This window comes from Pteronotus mesoamericanus, unplaced genomic scaffold (genome assembly GCF_021234165.1).
Source record: "Pteronotus mesoamericanus isolate MK-2021 breed Mesoamerican mustached bat unplaced genomic scaffold, CSHL_Meso_final scaffold_85, whole genome shotgun sequence".
NCBI classification, from domain to species: domain Eukaryota; kingdom Metazoa; phylum Chordata; class Mammalia; order Chiroptera; family Mormoopidae; genus Pteronotus; species Pteronotus mesoamericanus.
The window spans coordinates 18001594-18018444 of record NW_026555329.1 but is presented as its reverse complement, the minus strand read 5'-3'; positions in this window follow the sequence as shown (position 1 = coordinate 18018444).

The window sequence follows — 16851 nt, the reverse complement described above, 5'->3', positions numbered from 1 at the left end:
ATGCTGAGGAGAGGGACAATTTGTTGGAGGGATGGTCCTGAGCAGACAAGAGGTGATATGAAAAAGAATGACTTTACTACAGACTGTTCATTCATGACTGGAAGAAAAACAGAGTAGATTCGAGTAGGTAAGTAAAGTGGCATTGGAGGAGTTTGGAAGGTCTACTCTGATTGCTTCTATTTTCTCAGTGGAATAGGGGGAAAGGTCAGCATAGAGATGAGGATGGAAAAGGATGTCTAGTAGAAGTTTAAGGAAAGGGAAAAAAGGTAAATGAGTAATATAGGAGAATAGGAACCAAAATGTTCATGGGAAATGTAATATGATTGCCATGTAGCACAAAAAAAGTCCCTTAATGTTAATGATCATACATTAAAAATGAGACCAGACAATATGGATGTGTTGTTCTTCAGCCAAATCAGCTATATATGAAATAAATGGAGAATACTGAAAATTTGGAATTTACCAAGATTCACATTTGTCAAAGCCAGAGAAAAACAAGGGAGTTGAGGATTTATACAAGAGGGTGATTTTACTGTGGACTATAAACTGGGTCAGGATACAAGTGAGGAAACCAATGGGAGGGTAGACAAGACATCCTGTGAAAGGGGTGTATGATCAATAGCTTGTAGATTCCAGAAGAATAAAAGGATGGCTAGCATTAGTATACTAGAAGAAGAGAGCTAGAAAGATAGGTGATGGGCAGAGTTGAAATTGAGGTTATGGAATAATTTCACTTGCTGGTAATGGCAAGGATGAATATATAGCTATGGAGTAACTGGATGAGGTAGAGAGAAAGAGGAGAGTAGAATAAGAAAATGAGATTCTAGCATACTAGCAGGATCTATTTGGATATTAAAATTGCCAAGAATTATGACAAGAGTAATGAAACAAGCATAAGCAGCTCTAATAAAGACAGAGTGGGGAAAAGAAAAACAATGAAAATGTAAAAAAAAAGATTGCTAAGGAGGCAGAGAATGGAGATTGAGCATATGTATAGTTGATATGCATGTTAAGAGGCAGTCATAATTAAAACAGGAAACATTAAGTAAGACATAATTAAATAGTTTTCACTTCCAAAAATATAGCAGATTAGACCTCAAGATAAACACCTAAAAGATTAGGAAAATTATTTAAAAATACTTCTAAATGAATCACTGAACTATCAAAAAAAATAAGGAATCTATAGATTCCCAAAACATAAGAAAACAGAAACCCTTGGAGTTGAGTGGATTTTAAAGTTGCTTTTTCTCTAGGATTTCTGGCACACTCTGAACACCTCATGCATCCTTGATGGATATAATGGATTCAGAAGGCACGAGCAAAGGCTGGAGGTCAGCCCCAAGTGGAGAAACATATAGGGAATCTCCAGAAAAAGATGCTCCCTTAACACCACACCCTCAGTACAAGGGTACATGATGAACAAAATCCCACCGCACATACAGGGAAAGAAAACATGCCTCCCTTGAATCTGGCATTGTGTGGAGAGAGAAAAAATAATCCCTCTTGAGGAGTCCTAGACAAAAGACTGACTTCTCTTTTATTTTTATTGTGAATTCAAGTTACGATAAGGTAAATGGTCCAAATGACAACCACATTAAACAAAACAACACCAAACTAACAAACCCAGAAGTAACAACAACCAAAGCTAAGAAGTTAAATTTTAAGATGATTATGTCAGAAGTGGGTGCAAATCCTCTCTGCAGAAACTCAATTTCAACCTCAGTTCAAAGAATTACCACTCAAAGTTCAAAGGAAAATTAAGTTACTCATGGTAAAAAAAAATTACAAAACATAAAAGGGACCAATGTCCAATGGGTAAAATCTAGCAGAAAAATAAATGCAGAGAGATTTTAAATGTTATCATTATTAGACACAGAATATAAAGTTATGTTTAATATTTTCAAAGAGATTTTTTAATGTACACTGAAAATATGAGCAAAGAATATAATAATTTAAAAAATAAGCAAGATATGAAAAGAAGTAAATAGAACTTTTAGAAATGAAAAACACTATACCTAATTAAAAATTGAATGAGAGGGTTAAACAGCTGAGGAGAGAATCAATAATCTGGAAGTCAATTTCAAAGAAATTGTCAAAATACAGTCCAGTGATATAAATAATATAAGAATTATGAAATATGGAGACTTTATTGTGAAAGTATAACACTTTGAGATAGTGTTTTGGAAGACAAGAGGAGATCATTTCATGAGTTCATGGCCATGAATTTCCAGTACTGCAGAAAGACACCACTTCTTAGCTCTAAGAAATTCAATAAATTCCAAACATTATAAATAAAATGATACCCACACCTAGAAACATGGTAAATAAGCTTCAGCATACAAAAAGCAAAAACAACAAACAAAAGAATGAGATACATAAGATATGAAAACAGCCTGGGACAAAAGATAGAGATCCCACTGTTGTACACCCAACAATACTCTTTTTCAATGAGTAAATTAAGAAAATTTCACCCAGTCCCTGAGAGAATACACTAACAAACTGATAATAAAAGGAAAATATAAAGAATACATGTAAAGCAGAAAGAAAATGATCCTAAATGGGAGATCTGAGGTGTATTTATCATAAGGAATGTCATTAAATATGCTTTAAAATTAATTAAACAATAAACACTATGAATAATTGCATCTTGCATCTTTTGTGTGACAATAGTCAAAATTCTTGCCAAGTGTCTTTTATAATACAAGTTAGAGTGATCATAGATAAAGCATACTATTTTTTGTACTTGTTAAAAAAGAAGATAAATACACTCATTAGCATTAGATTTTAAGTATCTATATTAAAACAGCAAGTGTAACCATTAAATGAATAGACATGGTAGAGTAATAGAAGGGAAAAATTTCAAATCTGTCAATACCCTCTCATCCATAAACAGAAACTCCCCAATTAATCTATATATTCAATCTAAATCCAGTAAAGATCTCCAATTTTTCTGCCCGGAACACATTTCTTCATAAGCTTCATAAGCTTAAGCTGAATTCATAACTGCCTTTCAACTCTGATTTTATTGTGTCATGTTCTCCTTAATAGAGGTTTTACTAGCTACATAAACTAAGTCAAATAACTTCCTCTCTTCTAGTCTCTAAGCCATTTTTATACAATAGAGATTATTTAAAACCTGAGAATCTGGGAAAATTATCTGTTTGAGCTGAATGTCTTTCATTGGAGGTGGGAAGGTTGGAGATAGATAGGCAATGATAGATTCAAATTTTTAGAAGTTATTTGGTATATTCTATGTCATCTTGAGTCAACTTTGATGATTTATGTCATCTAAAAAAAAAAGTTCCCACTCTATCTAAGTTTTCAGTTTTACTGTCTTAAAGTTTATACTCATTTCCTTATTTTTATACATCAGAGTAGAATAAAGGTAAGTTCTCAAAAATTATATCCCATATTAGGAGAAGTTGGGAGATGTGCACTATTTAAAATAAACGGTGAGATTTAGCAAGCAGGAAACCTAACATGGAATTGCTCAGGTGGCCATGGCCACCCTGAAAGACAATTGACCCTTGAACAAGGTAGGGATGAGGGGTGCTGACCTCCTGCGAGGTCAGAAATCTGCATATAACTTTTGACTCCCCCAAAACTTAACTGCTGGAAGTCTTACTGATAACATAAAGAATCAACACATATTTTGTTTGTTATATGTATCATGTATTGTATTCTTACAATAAAGTAAGCTAGAGAAAAGGAAATGTTATTCAGAAAATCTTAAGACAAAATACATTGATAGTACTGTACACATTTATTGAAAAAAATCTGCATAATAGTGGACCTCCACAGTTCAAACCTCTGTTGTTCAAGGGTCAGCTGTATTGTATTATTCAGCCCTCCTTGCAGAATGATGTACAGTCTTGTGACTGTGTTTCGGGCATTAGCCAGAAGATAGAAGTGATGTGTTTAGCTTTAGAAATTCTTAGTAAAAGGAAGAACTATGGGATTTTTTACCCCTTTCTAGATCCTGCTGCCTGGAATGGTAATGTAATAGCTAGTGCTTCTACCTAGGATCATTTTATGACCTGGGGAATTGCAGCCATGCACAGAGAAACCATGAGGTTCAAGGCATCCAGTTCCCTGAGATCTTTATGGAACAGAGATGCTCTCAAGGTCTGGACTCTATGTCTGGATTTTAACATGAGAGAGAAAGGCCTTGTATCCTTTTTCTGCCACCACTAGTGGGAGTTTTAAAAGCACTTGCTGATTAACATAAGCATAATACAGAGAGCATATATATGCTATATAAAAAAATCTGATAGGATACACAGCAAAATTTATAGTGATTCTATGTTTCACCAGTATTCATCTTGTAGTTTCCTAATTTTATAATCAATATTACCCAATATTGTAATATTGGATGAATATTACATGAATACTGTAAACATATGTATTCATTAATTTAAACATTAAAAAACATGCCCTGGCTAGTGTGGCTCAGTGGATTGAGCGCTGGACTGCAAAGCAAAAGGTTGCCAGTCCAATTCCCAGTCAGGGCACATGCCTGGGTTGTGGACCAGGTCTCCCGTAGTGGGGTGTGTGAGGGGAAACCAGACATTGATGTTTCTCTCCTCTTTCTCCCTCTCTTCTCCTCTCTCTAGAAATAAATAAAACCTTTAAAATAAGTATTTTTTAAAAAATGTTTATATTCTTTGACCTGTAATTCCACGATGAGGAACTAACAAAGATTTATATAAAAGATATTTACCGTAGCAATATTTCTGAAAGCATTAGGGAAATACTAAGAAAGTATCTGTACCCACTTCATGGGAAATTATGCAAAAGTTAAAATGATATTGGAGGTTTTTATTTCTTTAACATTACTTGGGATTTGTAATAAATTCACCTGGTACAAATTCAGAGGCCTAAAAGGGCATGAAGTGTAGAGTTGGTCTCCCTCCCTTCTATGTCCCTCAGCCCCATCACCTCCTCAGAGGGGATTTAAAATTATGTGTGTCCTTTTTCCTCCTCACCCAAGTATATTTGATGTAATATGTTCATGTAAATAAAATTGCTTTTGATATTCAAAAATACCCCATAAAGATCATTGATAATCTCACTACTTAGATAATTACTTTCCATTTTGATGTATATTTTTACAAAGAAAAATATTCTAAATAAAACAAAAACTAGTTCTCTCAGATCCCTACAAATTCAGTTTTGAAAACAATCCAGGAATCCTGACAAGAGTAGGAAGGTACACTTGATGGCTTTTAGGATTTCAGTCAAACCTTTTCTACTTAAAGAAAAATTTGATTTTTAAGAATGTCATCATACACTAAAAGTTTCTGAAATGGACTAATGGGTTTGGCTTTTTGTGGGAAAAGTCAATTTACAAGTAAAGAGTTAGATAATTTGAGCTCTAAAACTTTGTAACCTTTACTTGTGGGTTGAACAATTGCAAAGCATTAGCCCTGAAAGTTGTAATAGCCCCAAGGAAGCTATTATAGTCTAAAGGTCAATGCTCTGGAGATCCAAGATGGCAGTGTAGTAGGTGGATGTTATACTCATCTCCTCCCAAGACCAAACTGGAATTACAACTTAAATATAGAGCAATCAACCTGAACAACCAACTGTAACTAGTGAAGAGAAGTCTTATAACCAAGGATTTACAGAAGAAGCTACATCAAGACTGGTAGGAAGGGTGGGGACACACTGGTCCCACTCCCACAGATGGTAGCTGATATTCTGGAGGGATATCTCAGCGGCAATGGGGGTTCCCCTGAGAAGAGCGGGGTTTCAACCCCAAGCATGGCACTAGAGCCAGGAAGAGGCACTCATGTAACATCTGGCTGTGAAAAGCAGCCAGATTTCTGTCCATCAGGGAGACGGCAGTCTGCTAAACACACAAGCATGTTCTAAAAGGACCAATGTACAAAATTTCATTTGCTGCCACTCACCCGTGGCTTCAGTGAAGGGAAGGTGGGGCGGAGTAGAGTTGCATGACGGATTGCCATGAAATATTCAAAGTGATGAAAAGCAAGGACCTACAACCAAGACTACTTTACCCAGCAAGGCTATAATTTTAAGTTGAAGGAGAAATAAAGAGCTTCCCAGACAAGCAAAAGCTAAAGAAGTTCCTTACCACCAAACCAGTATTACAAGAAATGCCAAATGGTCTTCTATAAGAAGAAAAAGAAAAAAATCAGAGGAACATAGTTAAAAGTTTAAAATGGCAATAAATACGTACCTATCAATAAATCACTTAAAATGTAAATGGCTTAAATGCTCTAATAAAAAGACATAGGGTAGATGAATGGGTAAGAAGACTCATATATATGTGGTCTACAAGAGACACACGTCAGAATGAAAGATACAGACTAAAATTAAAGGGATGGAGAAAGATATTTCATGCAAAAGGAACTGAAAAAAAATGCTGGGAGAGCAACACTTATATCTGAAAAAAATAGGCTCTAAAACAAAGGCTACATAGTAAGAAACAAAGGACACTATATAATGATAAAGAGAGCAATCCAACAAGAGGGTATAACCCTTGTAAACATATATGCACCTAAGATAGGTATGCCTAAATATGTAAAGCAAATCTTGATGGACATAAAGGGAGAGATTGATAGTAATACAGTCATTGTAGGAGATTTAAACACCCCACTGACATCAATGGATAGATCTTCCAGATAGAAAACCAAAAAGGAAATGGTACACTAGACACACTAGATCAGATGGATTTAATTAAAATGTTTCTTTTATAACCAGCCACATTACCATGAGGATTTTGATACATGTCAACTCATTTGTTCTGTTGATACTCTGTTTTTATATCCCAGTAAAAATTCATGTTATGTTTTAATATTTTACAGAACTAATCTCACCTCAGAAATCTTGTTTTTAAATTGCTGTCTATTCTAGAAGTTATATGTGCATTAGTTTTATTGGAATAATATAAACACAAAAATGGAAAAAGGTGAAGGGCAAAATAGTCAACATGGTGGTGTTCACATGGTGACAGATGATTACTAGAATTTGTGGGGGGGATGGTCACATTTTAAGGTGTAAAAATGTTGAATCACTGTGTTATGCATCTGAAACTGATACAAGTAGTATAATATTGTTTTACCAACTATACTTAAATTTTCAAAAAGATTAATAAAGGGAGATTTGCTACCTTTAAAATATCATCTTATTAAAAATTATATTTGTTCATTTTTTATTTTATCTCTTTGTATTCTTTTAAAGGCTTTTATATCTATCTTGACCATTTCTTAATTTTGTTCCTATTACATTTTGTCATTTTGTTCCTATAACAAATGCTGCTTTTATTCCCTTGCATTTTAAAGTAACTTCAACTGGTGCATAAGAAAATAACTGGTTTGCGTGTATCAGTGCTACAGCCAGCTATTTTACTTATTGTTGGTAACATTTTTGAAAATTCTTTTCTGTATGCAGCTATACAATTCAATCACACATATAAATGATAATTCCATGTCATCTCTTAAAACTTTAATATTTTATATTTAATTGCTTCTTCTTTCTAATTGCACATCTAGAACCTCTACAACAATGATAAATACTAATTGTAATAGTAAACATTGTTATCTGACCCTATTGAAAATATTCCTAGCAGTTTCAGCATTAATCACATGCAGACTTTGACTATAAATCAGACAAATATTCAAAATACTTATGTACTATGGCTTTTATCAAGAGCCTTTGTCAAAAATGGATTTCCAACTTAAATACCTTTATACGCTTTCTGGGAATGATCATATTATTATTATCTTCTTATATAACAGTAACTGAAGTTACATTAATAATTTGTTTTTAATGTTCCTGATTTCCTTTCTTGGTCATGATGAATTCTTTTAAAGTAACGTTGGATCCTTTTTGCTAATATATTCTTTTGGATCTGTGGATCAATAGTCACAAGAAAGACTGATACGTAGTTTTCTTTTACTATGCCATCAGATTTTGGTATGAGTATTATGACGGGTAATAATAAAAATTGAAGTTTTTTTCCAGTCTCTGTCCTAAAATCATTCAATAGCACTGAAATTTTTTGTTTCTTAAAATTTTTGGTAGGCTTCATATACAGCTCAATCTGGGCCCAATGCCTACAACTTTTATAATCTTTCTGAAATGATCTATTTAGATTTTCTGTACCTTCTGAAGTTATTTTTGGTGATTTAAATTTCCCAGAAATATTATCTATTTTATTTAGATTTTTCAAATCCATATGCATAGAGTTGAGCAAAGACACATATTAATTCCTTCAATAGCTGTGCTTGGACTGTTGGGCTAATTTATCATTTTATTTTATTTTTTAAATATATTTTATTGATTATGCTATTACCATTGTCTCAATTTTTCCCCTTTGCCCTCCTCCACCTGGTACCCCCCTTCTGTCCAGCAATCCCCTCTCCCCCTTAGTTCATGTCCATGGATTGTGCATATAAGTTCTTTGGCTTCTCCATTTCCTATACTATTTTTAACCTTCCGCTGTCTATTTTGTACCTATCAGTTATGCTTCTTAGTCCCTGCTCTTTTTCCCCCATTCTCCTCCTCCCCACTCCCAACTGATAATCCTCCAAATCATCTCCATATATATGATTCTGATCCTGCTCTGGTTGTTTGCTTAGTTTGTTTTTTTTTTAGATTCAGTTGTTGGTATTTGTGAATTTGTTGCCATTTTAATGTTTATAGTTTTGATCTTCTTTCTATTAAATAAGTCCCTTTAATATTTCATGTAATAATGGCTTGGTGATGGTGAACTCCTTTAGCTTTACCTTGTCTGGTAAGCAATTTATCTGCTTTTCCATTCTAAATGATAGCTTTGCTGGGTAGAGTAATTTAGGTCATAGGTCCTTGCTTTTCACTACTTCGAATACTTCTTACTAGTCTCTTCCTGCCTGCCAAGTTTCTTTTGAGAAATCAGCTGATAGTCTTATAGGAACTTCCTTCTTTTCTCTTGCTGCTTTTAAGATTCTCTCTTTATCTTGAACCTTTGGCATTTTCATTATGATGTGCCTTGGTGTGGCTCTTTGGGTCCAACTTGTTTGAGACTCTCTGTGCTTCCATTTAAATATAAATGGACTTGTATGTCTATTTCCTTCCCCAAGTTAAGACACTTTCTTTCATTATTTTTTCAAATACGTTTTCAATTTCCTGCTCTTCTTCTCCTTCTGGCATCCCTATGATTCAGATGCTGGTCTGTTTGGAGATGTCCCAGAGGGTCCTCAACTACCCTCATTTTTTTTAATTCTTGTTTCTTCTTACTGTTCTGGTTGAATGCTTATTTCTTCCTTATGTTCCAAATCATTGATTTGAATCCCAGCTTCCTCCCCTCCACTGATAGTTCCCTATAGATTTTTCTTTATTTCATTTAGTGTAACCTTCATTTCTTCCTTTATGTTATTGCCATACTCAATGAGTTCTTTGAACATCCTGAAAACCCAGTGTTCTGAACTCTGCATCTGATATTGGTCATCTCCATTTCATTTAGTTCTTTTTCTGGGGTTTTGTTCTTTTCTTTCACTGGGGCCGTATTTCTTTGTATCCTTAATTTGGCAGCCTCCCTGTGTTTGTTTCTGTGTATGAGGTAAAGCTGCTTTGACTCCTTGTCTTAGTGGCATGACCTATTACAGAAAAGCACATCTGTAAATTGTGTGGGGTGGAGCCTTAGGTAATCACCAGGGTGGGGCAACCCACATCATTGCTTTGTGGCTCTGTGTGGGAGGAGGGTTTGGAGAGGAGACAATGCTTCTGCCTGGCTTATGAAGGCTTTCCCAGCACTTGCCCCATTTCTAGTCACTTCCCCTATGTGACCAGTGTCCTTCCAGCTATTGTCCTGGTGGTGAATCCCAGAGTGGGTGGGTTTGTGTACATTCTAAGTCCATGCAGGCCCTTTAAGCTGAGTTCCCTGAAAATCTGGCAGTTTCTTCTGCCACCCCAACCCCCATTGAAGACCCCCATTGATTTTTACAGCCAGAAGTTTTGGGGATTTATCTTCTTGACTCTGGAAGCTTGTGCTTTGCATTCTGGCCTAAGGCTGGGATTTCTCACTCTTAACGTAGCCACCACATGTGAATATGAAATCATCTGTTCCACCTCTGATGCTGCCTGTCTGTGCCACAGCACATCTCTGTGCCTCTCTGCCTGTCTCCATGACTCTGCCCCTCTTACTCGCCTGGATGAATGTGGCTTCTTTAAATCCTTGGTTGTAGTACTTCCATATAGCTTGATTTTCGGGTGTTACTTGTTTTGAGATCTAGTTGTAATTCTTTCTATGGTTGCATGAGGAGGCAAAATGTATCTACCTAAACCTCCATCTTGATCAGAAGTCTTAATTTCTCATTTTAAGTAATTGTGTTTTCTTCATCTCTCACCATTTAAAAAAATATGTCAATGATTTATCTCTCTGATTAACATTAAAGATGACAATTTCTTACATTTATTAGCTTTATGTTTTTGGTTGTTATAACTATTCAGAAATTTTACATTTTCTTCACTAGTTCCTTATTTCTGCTTTCCTTAGATTTATTTATTTATTTATTTGATGAACATTATTTGTTATTTTGAATGCTTAATTTAGGTATTTTTATTCTTTCTTATTTCACAATTTTTCTTTGAAATTTAGTTTTTCATCTGATTACCTTTTATTTTTGTCCAACAGTTTTCAATATAAGATATTTTTAATATTTTTGGTTTTGATTCTTTTCTCTCATCTGAGAGTGTTTTAAAAGACATTAAAATTTTTTGGAGGGGACCTAAGTTTTTATATTTTTATAATATAGATATTGATTATTAGTTTTGTCTTATTTTGGGGAAGAATCAAAACTCTTACACATTTGAAATGTTTTCAGATCTTTATGGCTTATTAAATGGTCATTCTTTAAAAGAAGTATGTGTATTTGAAAAGAAGGTATATTCTTTATATGGAGTTTAATATATATCAATTAGACCTACTTTATTAACTTTGTTATTTGTTTTATGTTTTTAGTTATTTCAGTTTACTTGATTATTTAAATATTATTTTAGGTAATATGGGAAACGAGCTCTCATAAAAACATTCCTAGTACAGAACAATTAGAAATGCTGAATAAAATATTTGCTCTTTAAATGAATAAACAAACTGGCAAGAAATTGAGCCTCTAACCATGAAAAATATAGGCCCAGAGAGTAAACTTGGTGCTGCCATTGGCTGCTGCTCTGGGAATATCCAATATTTACTGGTGGCCTAGAGCTTGGGCTTAATGGGACTTTCCTGTTTAAGGGATTGAAAGTTATGAAACAAGTTTGGAATGAGAGACTCCTGCATGAATCCAGACCTCCCAAAGGACTCTTTTAATGAAAGGGTAATGATGTTACTATTATATTATCAATTATAATTTATTAATTAACCATCTATTAATTAATTGACGCAACAAAACACCCAACAGAGAGAATAAGAAAGAGGTGTTTAGCTGTCCTAAACTTGGTTCTAGGAAGAGGGGTTTGGGAAAATTTTTCCCAGAGAATTCAAAACCACAGCAAGTCTTTACATGGGTTTCAGGACGTTTCAAAGAACTCAGTGACCTGAAAATCCAAGAGCTAAGAATTTAATTTGAGCTAGTCCTGGCTAGGTAATGCCCCTAGGTGACTGTCAGAGCAAAAATAAATAATATCTAAAGGAAAACACTTTAAACCTGAGCCTCAAAAAATTCCCACAGCCAAAATTCCAAAGAACATGAGTTCTGAATGAAAAATATCATTTTAAGTGAGAAAATAAACCACCATGAGCAAGTCAACAGAATGAAAACAAAAACCCACTGTATTAGACCCACTAAGACCACAGGATTAGAAATTATTACATACAGGATATAAAATAAGTATGCTTGATATGCTTAAAGAAATATAAGACTCAAATATAACTAATAATCAAAAGACTATGAAAAATGACCAGGGAAAACAAAAAAATGTACCAAAGAGCTTTTAGAAATCAAATTAGAAACTCAGTGTATTAAACGGTAGTTGGATTCCAAAAGATGATTGGAAATATTGAAAAGAAAATCAATGAATATGGAGGGTGGAATAAGGAGATCTAACAGAAGTCTGAACAGATTTCCTGAAGGAGATAATAGAATTAGGAAAAGGCAATATAAAAAATGACATTGGCTGAGAATTTTGCAAAATGATGAAAACAAACCCTCAGATTCATAATCCCAATGAAATTCAGATAGGACAAAGAAAAAAAACCCACCTAAACACACAATGAAACAGCAAATTGCCAAAGACAAAGAGAAGTTCTTAAAAGGAGTTAGTAAAAAACACAGATAACTTAAAAGGAATGACAATTTGATTGAGGCCACCAGAATATGGGATAATATCTTCAAAATACTAAGGGAAAATAACTCAACCTAGAGTCATAGGGCCAGCAAAACATCTTCCAAAGTTAACACATTTTTCACAAACTAAAAGATCTTTCTTCTAAAGAAATGTCTTAGAATTTTGAGATAAAGAAACAAGATCCCCAAAGAAAAAGTTGAGATAAGAAAAGGAATGCTAATGAGAGATGCTGGTAAACATGTAGGTAGATCTGTATTAAAAACAATCATGTCTTCATTTTGATGTTAAAAATACAGTTCACAGAGCGTCTTAGAAGACTGTACTATTTTATCAGACACACTCAGGTAAATGCTGCTAATTCATACCAGGTGGGGTGCCAGAGCCAGTCCCTTTGCTGGTGTGGTTAGGTGCCCACTCACCCTCTCTATTTCAACAAGACTTCATCCTTCCACTTATTCTGAAGGGCTCATTTTGTGGATAAAATTATTGATTGTAATAGTGTTCATCGGTCTGGAGATCAATTGGTCGAACTACAAATGTCATGGGTATGCCTTCTAACAAACTAGGAGTTGTAGCCCTACCAAAACTATAAGAATAGGTCTTTTAAACCTTGACATATTTGTATTAGTGAGCAGAGGAGGACATGGCAAAGAATATAGTATAAAACCTATTATATCATCATTGAATTTTTACTTCCTTAACTACCATGATCAAATTCAAAAATTTCTGTGTTTTTTTTAAAAATAAGAAAGTCATTATGATGCCATCATGAAATCATTCCTAACTCAGTGGTGCCAGTCATTACTACCAGTTGAAATATAGTTATGCCTTTCAGCTGTGGCTTGGTAATGATATTAAGTCTGAATTTTCTTGCAAAAGCAATTTTTTCATGTCACCACTTACCACTGTAAGCTTGTTTATGGCTTTTTAAAATGGGATCTGTTTCACCATTTGGCCTTTCTTCAGCACATTTTGCTTTTTGTAAAACACATACTTTTCCGCCAATGCAATCATAAATGATGACAGAGTAGAAGAACGAATTAGAATGTAAAGTTACTTCCCAAAGTATTTACATATGATGGCCAGATTTACAAAGAGGAAAGAGGAAGCACATTGCAACCATAGAAGAAATGTTCAGAATACTATAAAAATCCTCAGCTAACTACTTTTTGTTCAGGACTACCTCCAGTTATGAAAATAGCTCCCTGCGTATCTGTAATTAGTTCTCAATAAAAGGTTTTTTACAATCTACTTCCTCACCTCTCAATTTTAAAAATTAAGATGGGGATTTATTTTTTCAAACCCTGGGAAAAATGCAGTGCAGGCTTGGCCTTCTGCTCTCCATTCTGGGGGTTCACCACCTCCCCCAGGTGGTCCCACCACTCCTTCATAATGTCACGGCCAGCGGTAAGCATTCCTCCCCGCTGAGCCCACAGACATCTCAGCACAGCAGATATTGAAATCTTGTGAAAAGAGTAAAACAAGGAGCTAAGAAACCCAGCTCATCTCATTTATATTGCCTGTCATTTCATCTCTGCCCCAGTTAAGTAAGCATAACTGCCACTGCCCATCAAATCACTAGCCCTTTATGCAAGTAATCTCACTGAATCCTCTCAACTAACCGTAAGTAGGGTCGTGGTTATTTGCATTTGACCATAGGCTCAGGCACCACATTGCTTTGGTCAGAGATTCTGCAGTCATTTAATCTCTAATCTCTAAAAACCATTTGAGCAGCCAGATTAAAAACAAACAAACAAAATTCTGCTTAGAGAACTCATAGAAGAAGAGATATCTCATTGGATTCCCTGAACAGCCTATGAAATAATGCCTGTTATGATTGTTATTTCTTTCCTCTTTAACAGAGGAGAAAACTGAGACTTAAAGGAGTCAGGGAGCTTGCTGAGGCAAGTAAAAGCCCTGGGATTTGAACCCAAGAATTCTTAATTCATAACTCTGCTTTTAATGACTTTGCTATTGTGGTCACCACTGAGATCATCATGGATGTGACAAAGTAGTATCTTCAAGTACCATCGAGATATAGATATTATTTGGATCCAAGTTTCCAAACACCCAATAACCACAGAACACTAGACTTCATTACTTCATCTACTCATACAATAGTGAATATTGCCAGATGGTCTGAAAAATTAATTCTATAGTCATGTGTTTTATTAATATTATTTAATAAACATATATTAATAATCATGCATTTGTTTCTCAACAAGATTTAAATAATTTTTTAAAACAATAGGATCCCCTGAAAATTGTAATATTCAAATATGTATCATAAATCTCTAAGATGGGAGTATATTTGTTTCTCAAGCATATTTAACCATAGAACCTTTTTTCCCCCATGACATGCCTTTCACATTTTGGTACACAAATTTCCATAGAACTCAGAGAAATAATACTTTCCCTCTTCTGAGTGACGCCTTTTTTCTCTTCCCTGGGAGAGGTCTTGATTTTGTGCCATCACTATTTCTAATCCATTACTATCCTTGCATTCCACTGTCTTCTCTGAGCTTTTCTTTCTTTTTATTTCTTGTTCTTTTTTTTTTTCTTTCTTTTTGGGATTCTCTCTCTTTCTCTGATTCTCAACTTTGTCAAGACTGGGCTTGGCTCCACAGGCTCATCGAGCACTGAGCACATGCCATGCTCCTGGCTGGTCCAGACAGCAGATCTGTTTTAATAATGTATCTCGGGATTCTTTTGGCCTCTTTAGAACCGAGACCTTCTTTTTTTGTTTTTTATTTTTGTTTTTTCAGAAAATAGACATTCTGATTTCTTTTGTTATTTTACTCATGTTGATAACACCAGAACGGGACAGTTTATGGTAAATTAACAGGTCCTTATATCAGATTATTTATATTATATATTTGCTTTTATTAGAAACTTGCACAATAAATTTGGCATTTTTCCTACCGGCATTAAAGAGATATTGAACATTGTGGAAAGCTATATAAAATTATGGGTGAGAAAATTTTTACACCAATAGATCCAGTGCCTGCACTTTGTCATATTAACTAAGTACTGTATGCTATAAGCCCATTGTTCATCCTTTAAAGTACCAAAAAAAAAAAATGCTTGTCATTGTTTTATATTTCATCAAGCCAATTTTTACAAAGGCATTTCATTTTAGGAACTTCAGATTATAATAGTAATGTTAGGTTCAACGGGATAGGTATATTATTTGACAACAAAAGCACACTCCATTGTAATAATAGAAGTACCAAATTATCTCTTATTTCCATTTTGAACTATATTTATTTTAAGAGTAAGGAAGAGAAAGATATTGGGAATTATTAATAGCAGACTGAGGCTAAAAATAATATAAAGAAAAAATATATTTAATTGTAAAATTAGGAATATGGGGTGACTATTACCACACATATTAGAAAACTTTAAATATGCAAAATTCTAATATTAATCAAAATAATTTATAGCACATTTCTTAACTTTATTAACAAACATTTTTAATTGGCTTACATTATAGAATTTGTGAGGAAGGAAATCATGAGGAAATCATGACATTCATGCTCAATTGATTTCGCAACTGTTTTACTAAGAATCATGAGCCATGAAAGTAAAAGTTAGATCTGCTGCTACTGTAATTATGATTTTGAAGACACTGTCTTTAGTATATATTTCTTGGAATCTCAAAGTTATTTGATGTATTTGTTTCTAATATTTTGATCATGATAGTCCAATTTCAACCTGCGTTAGTTTTATTAGACTACTCTTCTGCTACTGCTACTCTTATAAGACTTCACCAGTTTTAAGTGACTGACTGCAGATGACTTGAGTAATGGATGTATAGAAAGTTATATACAAAAAAAAAATAGCAAATGCTAATTCAGGCAAAAAATAATGGAGTTTCATATTTATAAACATTAAGTTGATATTTTACTAGAATGCAAAAAAAGGCACAATAATACTATTCATGATAATATTTCTTGCCAATAATATCTTATTTTTACTTATTATTTATATTGACATCATATGCCCCCAATACCAAAATTGAAATATAATTCATTCCATTGCTTCCCAATAAAATGTGACTCATAGGAAACACACATATATGTCAATTTTGGCTTTACTAAACTTAGGGTTGCCAGGTAAAATACAGGGCACGTGGGTAAATTTGAGTTCCAGATAAACAAGTAATTTTTTTATAATTTAAATCCCAAATGTTGCATGGGACATGCTGATATTCACAAATAATTCATTATTTATCTGAAATTCAGATTCAACTAGACATGTTGTATTTTTATTTGCTAACTCTGGTCCTACCTAATTCCTTTATCACTTTTATTTCTACATGTCATAGAAAATTCCACAAATGAGCAGCACTCCTTTGTTACATAAAAATCCAGACATAGGAAATTAGTTTCATATCTAGAATACTCAGAAGGAGACAGAATGATAACATACACAGGGGTCCAAAATAGCAGGGATCTTTAGCTACTTTTAATTGGGTCACAAAAGAGAGAATCCTAGAAAACAAAAAGACATCACTTCAAACAATGAGGCTGTAGTAATTAATCAAGGTTTAACACCCTC